The sequence below is a fragment of the Euprymna scolopes genome, chromosome 46 (genome assembly GCF_053919585.1).
Source record: "Euprymna scolopes isolate OS-2025 chromosome 46, ASM5391958v1, whole genome shotgun sequence".
Taxonomy (NCBI): domain Eukaryota; kingdom Metazoa; phylum Mollusca; class Cephalopoda; order Sepiida; family Sepiolidae; genus Euprymna; species Euprymna scolopes.
In genome coordinates, this window is record NC_136527.1 from 219,138,029 (window position 1) to 219,145,803 (window position 7,775).

Consider the following 7,775-nt stretch of genomic DNA (forward strand, 5'->3'; position numbering starts at 1 on the left):
AGTCTGTAGTGCGAGCCCTTATATCAGGCTGGATATCGCGTTACGGTTCCCACTACCATCACCACTGATCGTGGTGTACAGTTTGAATCCTACCTCTTCCAGGAACTCTCCAGGATGCCAGGGATCCAACGTATTTGCACCACAAGCTATCACCCTGCTTCTAATGGGATGATTGAACGCTTCCATCGCCAATTGAAAGCAGCATTACTTGGTATACAGGTGTATGCATATTTTGATGCTGTGTGAAAGTAGGGGGAATGTGTGGCTCGTGTGTTTTTGTGTCAAGAAAGGCTTTTTTTACTCTATCAATAGAAACAGTTTCTCTTTTACCACTGATATCTAAAGTAAAAGTTTATCAGTACGTGAAAGCACACGATAAGGGCCCGTATAAGGTGAAGTTAGGGGGGGCTTTCACAGCGTCCTTTCTAAGAAAAACGTGAGTCCAAGACGAAATGTCCTTTGGGACTGAAGATCTAATGGTCTGTTCCCTAGTGTGCATCGGTGGGAGCTTACTAAAATAAGCTCGCAGTCTGTTTACATATAGAGCTGAATGGTTTGTTGTTCTCTATCAGGCTCAACATTTGGCCTGGCAATGATAGAGGTACTCCATATACAAGTTCGGCTGAAGAGTATCTCAGGTCCTCTTTGATAGCAGCACGACAGCCGAGAAGGACAACCGGTACATATTCGCTCCATCTTTCTTGATCAGGGTAAGCAAGTAATGCTGCTTTCAATTGGCGATGGAAGCGTTCAATCATCCCATTAGCAGCAGGGTGATAGCTTGTGGTGCAAATACGTTGGATCCCTGGCATCCTGGAGAGTTCCTGGAAGAGGTAGGATTCAAACTGTATGCCACGATCAGTGGTGATGGTAGTGGGAACCGTAACGCGATATCCAGCCTGATATAAGGGCTCGCACTACAGACTCAGCCGAAATGTCTGTGAGGGGAATGGCTTCAGGCCACCGTGTGAAACGGTCTATACAGGTCAGGAGATAAGTAAATCCCTGACTGACCGGCCAAGGTCCAACCAGGTCGATGTGCACATGGCTAAACCGAGTGTCTGGGGGGGTGAATGTTCCAAGGGGTGCACGGATATGCTTGTGCACCTTTGACTTTTGGCAGGATACACAGGAACGTGTCCAGGCAGTGATATTACACCTAATATTTGGCCAGAAAAATCTAGCTGTAATCAGCTTCACTGTGGCTTTGCATCCGGGGTGTGCCAAATTGTGTAGGGTGTTAAAAACAACTCTACAATGAGTACATTGGAACGAATGGTCGAAGTGAATCCGTTGAGGTGTCACAAATGATCTGCATGTCAAAGGTAGGCACGAGCAGGTATGTGAATTTGCAAGTTGCAAATTCACATGACGACAGATCCAACGTGTCCAGACTTGGCTGGTCTAAGGCCATCTGCTGTAAGTCAATATCCGATGGTGAGGACAGAGAATTAATGGGAAGGCGGGATAAAGCATCTGCCGCAGCATTCTGCTCACCTGAGATATGTCGGATATCGCTGGTAAATTGCGAAACAAAATCCAAGTGGCGTGTTTCACGGGGAGAATATTTGTCCGGCTTAGAACGAAGTGCGTATGTAAGCGGATGGTGATCAGTATAGATCACAAATTGACGGCCCTCGAGTGAATGTTGGAAATGTTTCACTGTGAGGTACATTGCCAGGAGTTCAAGGCTAAACGTGCTGTAACGTTGTTCTGCCGGTTTCAGCTGTCTCGAAAAGTATGCGAGAGGTTGTAACTGTTATTGGTGCTGCTGTTGCAATACTGCACCTACAGCTGTGCCTGATGCGTCAACGACCAGTGAAAACTGGGCATCGGGTACAGGATGTGCAAGTAGAGATGTTGTCGCTAGTTTTGTTTTCACTTCATTGAAAGCATTTAGCTGGGCCTCATTAAGTGAGATCTGCTCATTTTTTTTCTTCCTGTTACGTAACAGGTCGGAAAGAGGAGCTAGAAGATTCGCACAGTGTGGGATAAAGCGTCTGTAGTAGTTCAACAGACCAAGGAAGTGCCTTAGTTGGCGAAGTGAAGTAGATGGTTGAAGGTCTTTCAGAGCCTTCACCTTTTCCGATAACAGAGATATACCATCTGGGCTAATAATGTGGCCCAGGAAAACTAGTGACGACGCACCAAAAACGCATTTACCTGGGTTAATCCTCACCTGGTATTTCTGAAACCGTTCAGATAGTAGGCGGAGGTGAGTGACATGTTCCTCAGGTGAGGCGCTTGCCATGAGGATGTCGTCAATATAGTTATAGACGAAGTCCAAGTCATGCACCACTTTCTCCATGAAGCGCTGAAATGTGCTAGCCGCGTTTCATAAACCAAAGGGCATAGTGAAGAATTCAAACGCTCCGAATGGAGTTGTTACCGTAGTCTTAGGTATGTCGGCCGGATTTACTGGAATCTGATGGTAAGCCTTAACTAGGTCTAGTTTGGAGAAGGTCTTACAACCATGCAGAGAGGAAGCAAAATCTTGTATATGTGAGATTGGGTAATGATCAGGTACCGTCATGGCATTGAGTCGTCGGTAGTCCGCAGTCGGACGCCAATCTCCATCTCGTTTCGGGACCATATGCAAAGGGGAAGCCCATAGACTGAACGAGGGGCGTATTATTCCTAGCCGCAGGGGTCCATAGTGGGCCCAACTCTCTTCCTGATCTACATCAATGATCTCCCAAAACACATACTAAAATCTTTTGTTGGCATCTATGCTGATGACACGACCATCTATGGCAACACATCAAAGGCCGTAAATGATGGTGTTGTAGCGTCTACCCCAGAACTAATTTTGACAGTGACATTGAACATTCACCATTTCCGGAGAGCTCCAGATAAAAGACAAAAAAAAGGTGTGGCGCTAAATTCGAGGAGTCTCTCACTCTCTTTTTGCTCGCGAACACTAGAGGAGTAAGACGCGTTACTGCCACACTCTGTTGCTCGTGCGTGACACACCCTGTTCCGTTTCCAATGGTGAAACCACACCAAAAAAAAAAAAAAAAAAAAAAAAAAAAGAAAAGCATTCTTCTTATCTATTCACTCCGCTCCTTACCCGCACGGCTTTTCTAAAGAAAATTAGTTTATCGTTTCTTTCCAACTTAACGCCAAAAACATTTGACCAGTCGGGAAGGATTTCTTCTTCTTTTTTTTCGCACTCAAAATAAACACATAAATAAATAAATTCACACCTATTATTAAGTCTGATTATTTGTTTTTAATTAATTTTTCTAAATATTTGTTTTCTTATTAATGTTTTTGAAAAATTAATTTTAAGTGAGCTGTTTGTTGTTTTGCCCAGCGAGCACCTCGCTTCAGTGTTCTCTCTGATTCTCTCTCCTCTGATCTTGAGCACGTGGTATAGTGGAGAAAGAGGTGGCTGGTTACCTTTAATGCATCTAAGACCAAGCTCCTATCTCTACATCATAAACGCTCAGATCCCCATCAAGCATCAATTGGAATGGATGGCTCTCGTCTAGGGGAGGCCCCATGTTTTGATAAGCTCCTAGGTTTGACCTTTAAACCTGATCTTAAATGGAACACATACATCAAGTCTGTGACCAAGGTCGCTGGGAAAATGGTGGGATCCTTCTACCGCTGTAGAAGATATCTTACTAATCATACAATTCTCTATCTATATAAGAGCCAAGTACATCCAAAGATGGAGTACTTCTGCCACGTCTGGGGGGGAGCTGCTTAAAACAACCTATCCTACCTTGACAGAATCCAAAACAGACTTCATGGCTTGGTGGGGGATGTCCTTTTCTCTACCCTGCAACCTCTTTCCCACAGAAGAGACGTAGCGAGCCTGTCATTGTACTATCGTTATTACCATGGCAGGTGCTCGTCTGAGCTCTATTCTCTGGTCCGTCCTTGCCAATCTTTTTCAAAAAACACCCGACTAGCTGAAACCACCGTCAATAATTTTCCTCACTCCCTATCTGTGCCTAAATCAAAACGTAGATACCATGAACAAAGCTTCTTTCTTAGAACTGCACGCCTGTGGAACTCTGTTCCGCTTGACTGTTTCCCTCCCGAATACAACCTGGATGTCTTCAAGTCCAACGCAAACAAATTCCTGATGAACCGCCCCCCCCAAGTAATGACACCTTACCAATTCTCCAATATTATTGCTATACTGTCCTATTGATTACTGTACACAAAATAACCCTTATCCCTGAGTGGGCATTGAGCCTTGATAAGTGGTGAACTACATGTAAACAAAAAAAAATATAGTTAAATTCTGCCTTCGCTGCCTTAAGTTTATCAGCAATTGAGGCGGCGAGGGTGTGAGAAAACAGGAGCACCTGTGGTCTCGATGTGGTGTTTTGTGGTGTGCGTGGGTTTGCTCACCACAAAATTTAAGTTTGTTAACTCCGGGTAGGTGTCTAAGGTGGTCTGATACGGGTTATCTGAAGCGGCAATGAAGAATACTGGGCTGAAAGAGGGGGTGTTTGTTTTTACACCAAGGACAGAAAGTTCTGTATTTGCGTCTTTCAGCCGGCGTCTGCGCATATCCACTATCAGGTTGAAGTGGTGCAGGAAGTCCGCGCCTAGTATGGGGTAGGGTAAATCTGCTATAGTGAAGACCCACGTAAAGTTTCTCCGTAATTCCAAGTCCAGAGAACGAGAAATTTGACCGTATGTGGGAATGGGAGAATGATTTACTGCTTGCAGTGTGATGGACGACACTGGAGGCTTCTCTGTGAGAAGTTTAAGTGGCCAAATGCTGCAAGCTGCTCCTGTATCAACCAAGCAATGCACTTGGGATAAGGAGTCAGTGGTAAAATAGGCACGGTTGTGGGTTAGGGTTAGGGTTAGGGTTGTGGGTGGATTGTGGAGAATGTGCCGTGCTCAGTTCTCCCGACGATCGTTTCCCTGGTTCAAATATGAACAGGGCACTTTACAGCGCCGTGCGTCCTTGCCAAAACGACTATGATAAAAGCATAGTCCTGGTTGCTAGAGTGACAGCGGTGATGTGGGGATGGCGAACGACTCTTGTAGTGGCGTCGGGGTGAATGTGACCTGCCACTGTTCTGCTTACTCACCTCTCTGGTGAGGCATTCGATAGCGTCGAGAATAGCCACAGATGTAGCGTCTCGACTTGCATCCCTAGCAGTCGCGGAATATATAGAGGCTGCGGCCTGTGGGTGAGGGATGGAGGCGGTAGTAGGCCCCTTAGTGAAGTCTATCACTTTATCTGCCGATGCCGCTATCTCATCAATGGGATGCTTCTCCAGCATGGGTGCCAGTATAGTCTTAACTTGTGGAGGCAGCCTCGAGAAGAAAAGTTGCTTTATAAGGGCACTGTCAGCAGGGACGTTTTCTGCCAGCTCCCTCATTCTCCGGTTGGCATACGTTCCCCCAAAAGCTTCTCGTGTACTAACTGGAAACGTTTTTCTGCCAACGCTGACGTCCGGAGCAGAACCTCCCGCTTGATACTATTGTATGTTGCATGCGGAGGGGTGTCAGAACTGGTGTTAACGACACAGGAAATACACTGAAGAGTATGTTGTCATTGCTCCGTGACGTTATTTGCTGAAAAATAGGATTCGAGTTGAGCAAACCAAACTCGAACATCGCCGGCAAAGGCAGGTAAATTCATAGCCATTTTTTTTTATTGGGGAAACGACGAAACAGACCAAAAAAAACTAACTATCCGAAATATAGACAGGACCACGTGGGGGAAATATTTAACACTAGATAAAATACGGATAAGAGACGAAAAAAGAAGAGATTCCACAAAAAAAAACAAAATAGAAATGCAAGGAAGTGGTAAAAGAGTTAACATATGGGTGTGTGTGTGTTTTTTTTTTTGTGAGTGTATATATATATAAATAATATAAATATATATATATTCATAAATGACCTCCCCGACAACATTGCCTCTGAGATGGGTATATATGCTGATGACACAAAAAACCTTGACACCTCAAAAGCATGTGGACCCGATCTTATCCCAGCTGTGCTATTAAAAAAGTGCTCAGCCGGAGTAGCTCCAGTTCTCTCCAAACTCTACAACAAATGTCTTAATGAAGCCTGCTTTCCGGGCTGTTGGAAAACTGCTTCTGTTGTACCAGTATTCAAGAATTCTGGCGAAAGGACAGACCCATCAAATTATCGCCCCATTAGCCTCCTCCCACTTTTTGCCAAAATATTTGAGACCATAATTAACCATGCTCTAGTCCATCATCTTACAGATGCTAAACTACTGACTGACAAACAATATGGATTTAGACAAGCCCGTTCCACAGCAGACATCCTCACTGTGATCTCTGAACGTATATACCATTCACTAGACAAAGCAGGGGAAGGCAGAGCGGTAGCTCTAGATATATCTAAGGCTTTTGACAGGGTATGGCATGAGGGTCTCCTCAGTAAAATCAGATCATACGGTATCACTGGTAGAATACTTAACATAATTAAATCCTTCTTAGATAAGAGAAAAATCCAGGTAGTCCTCGACGGTCGCACATCTAAACAATATGATATAAATGCGGGAGTGCCCCAGGGTTCTATCCTTGGACCTCTATTGTTCCTGATATTCATAAATGACCTCCCCGACAACATTGCCTCTGAGATGGGTATATATGCTGATGACACTACACTCTATGGCAGGCACGACAGGAAGACGAATGAACACATTTCTAAAGAAATGGCAGAAACACTAGAGGAAGACCTCCAATCTGTAGTGGAATGGGGACAAAAGTGGTTGGTCGCGTTCAATGCTGCCAAGACTAAACTAGTTTCATTCAATAATTACAAGAAACCCTCTCTACCACCCATAGCAATGGCCAACGACTCTTTATCTGAGAGTCCATCTTTCAAACTCCTTGGCCTAACGTTCACAGGAAACATGAGTTGGAACAATTACATTGAAGGCATTGCCAGGGCCGCTGCAAGAAAGGTGGGCTCTCTCTACCGTGCTAGAAAACTTCTAACACCCGAAAGTATCCTGTACCTCTATAAGGCCACCATTCGCCCATGTATGGAGTATTGCTGCCACATCTGGGCTGGTGCATCTGCTACTAGTCTCTCGCTCCTAGACAAGGTTCAAAAGAGAGTCGCAAACCTGATAGGCCCTGAACTGGCATCTAAGCTTCAGCCTCTGTCCCATCGACGAAATGTTGCATCCCTCTGCCTTTTCTACAAGTATTTTAGTGGTGAATGCTCTGACTTTTCCCCATCTGGCATCAATTGTGATGGATGGCTCTCGTCTGGGTGAGGCCCCGTGTTTTGACAAGCTTCTGGGTTTGACCTTTACTCCTGATCTGAAATGGAACACGTACATCAAGTCTGTTGCCAAGGTCGCTGGAAAGATGGTGGGATCCTTCTACCGCTCCAGAAGATATCTCACTACGGATGCAATTCTCTATCTATATAAAAGCCAAGTACGTCCAAGGATGGAATACTGTTGCCATATCTGGGCAGGAGCTGCTAAAAACAGCCTATCCTGCCTTGACAGAGTACAAAATAGACTTCGTGGCTTAGTGGGGGATGCCCTTTTCTCTACCCTGCAACCTCTCTCCCACAGAAGAGACGTTGCGAGCCTGTCCTTGTTTTATCGTTATTTCCATGGCAGATGCTCGTCTGAACTCCAATCTCTGGTCCCCCCTCGCCAATCTTTCACGAAAAACACACGTCTAGCTGAATCCACTGTCAAAAATTTCCCCCACTCTATATCTGTGCCTAAATCAAAACGCAGATTCCATGAACAAAGCTTCTTTGTTAGAACTGCACGCCTGTGGAACTCTGTTCCG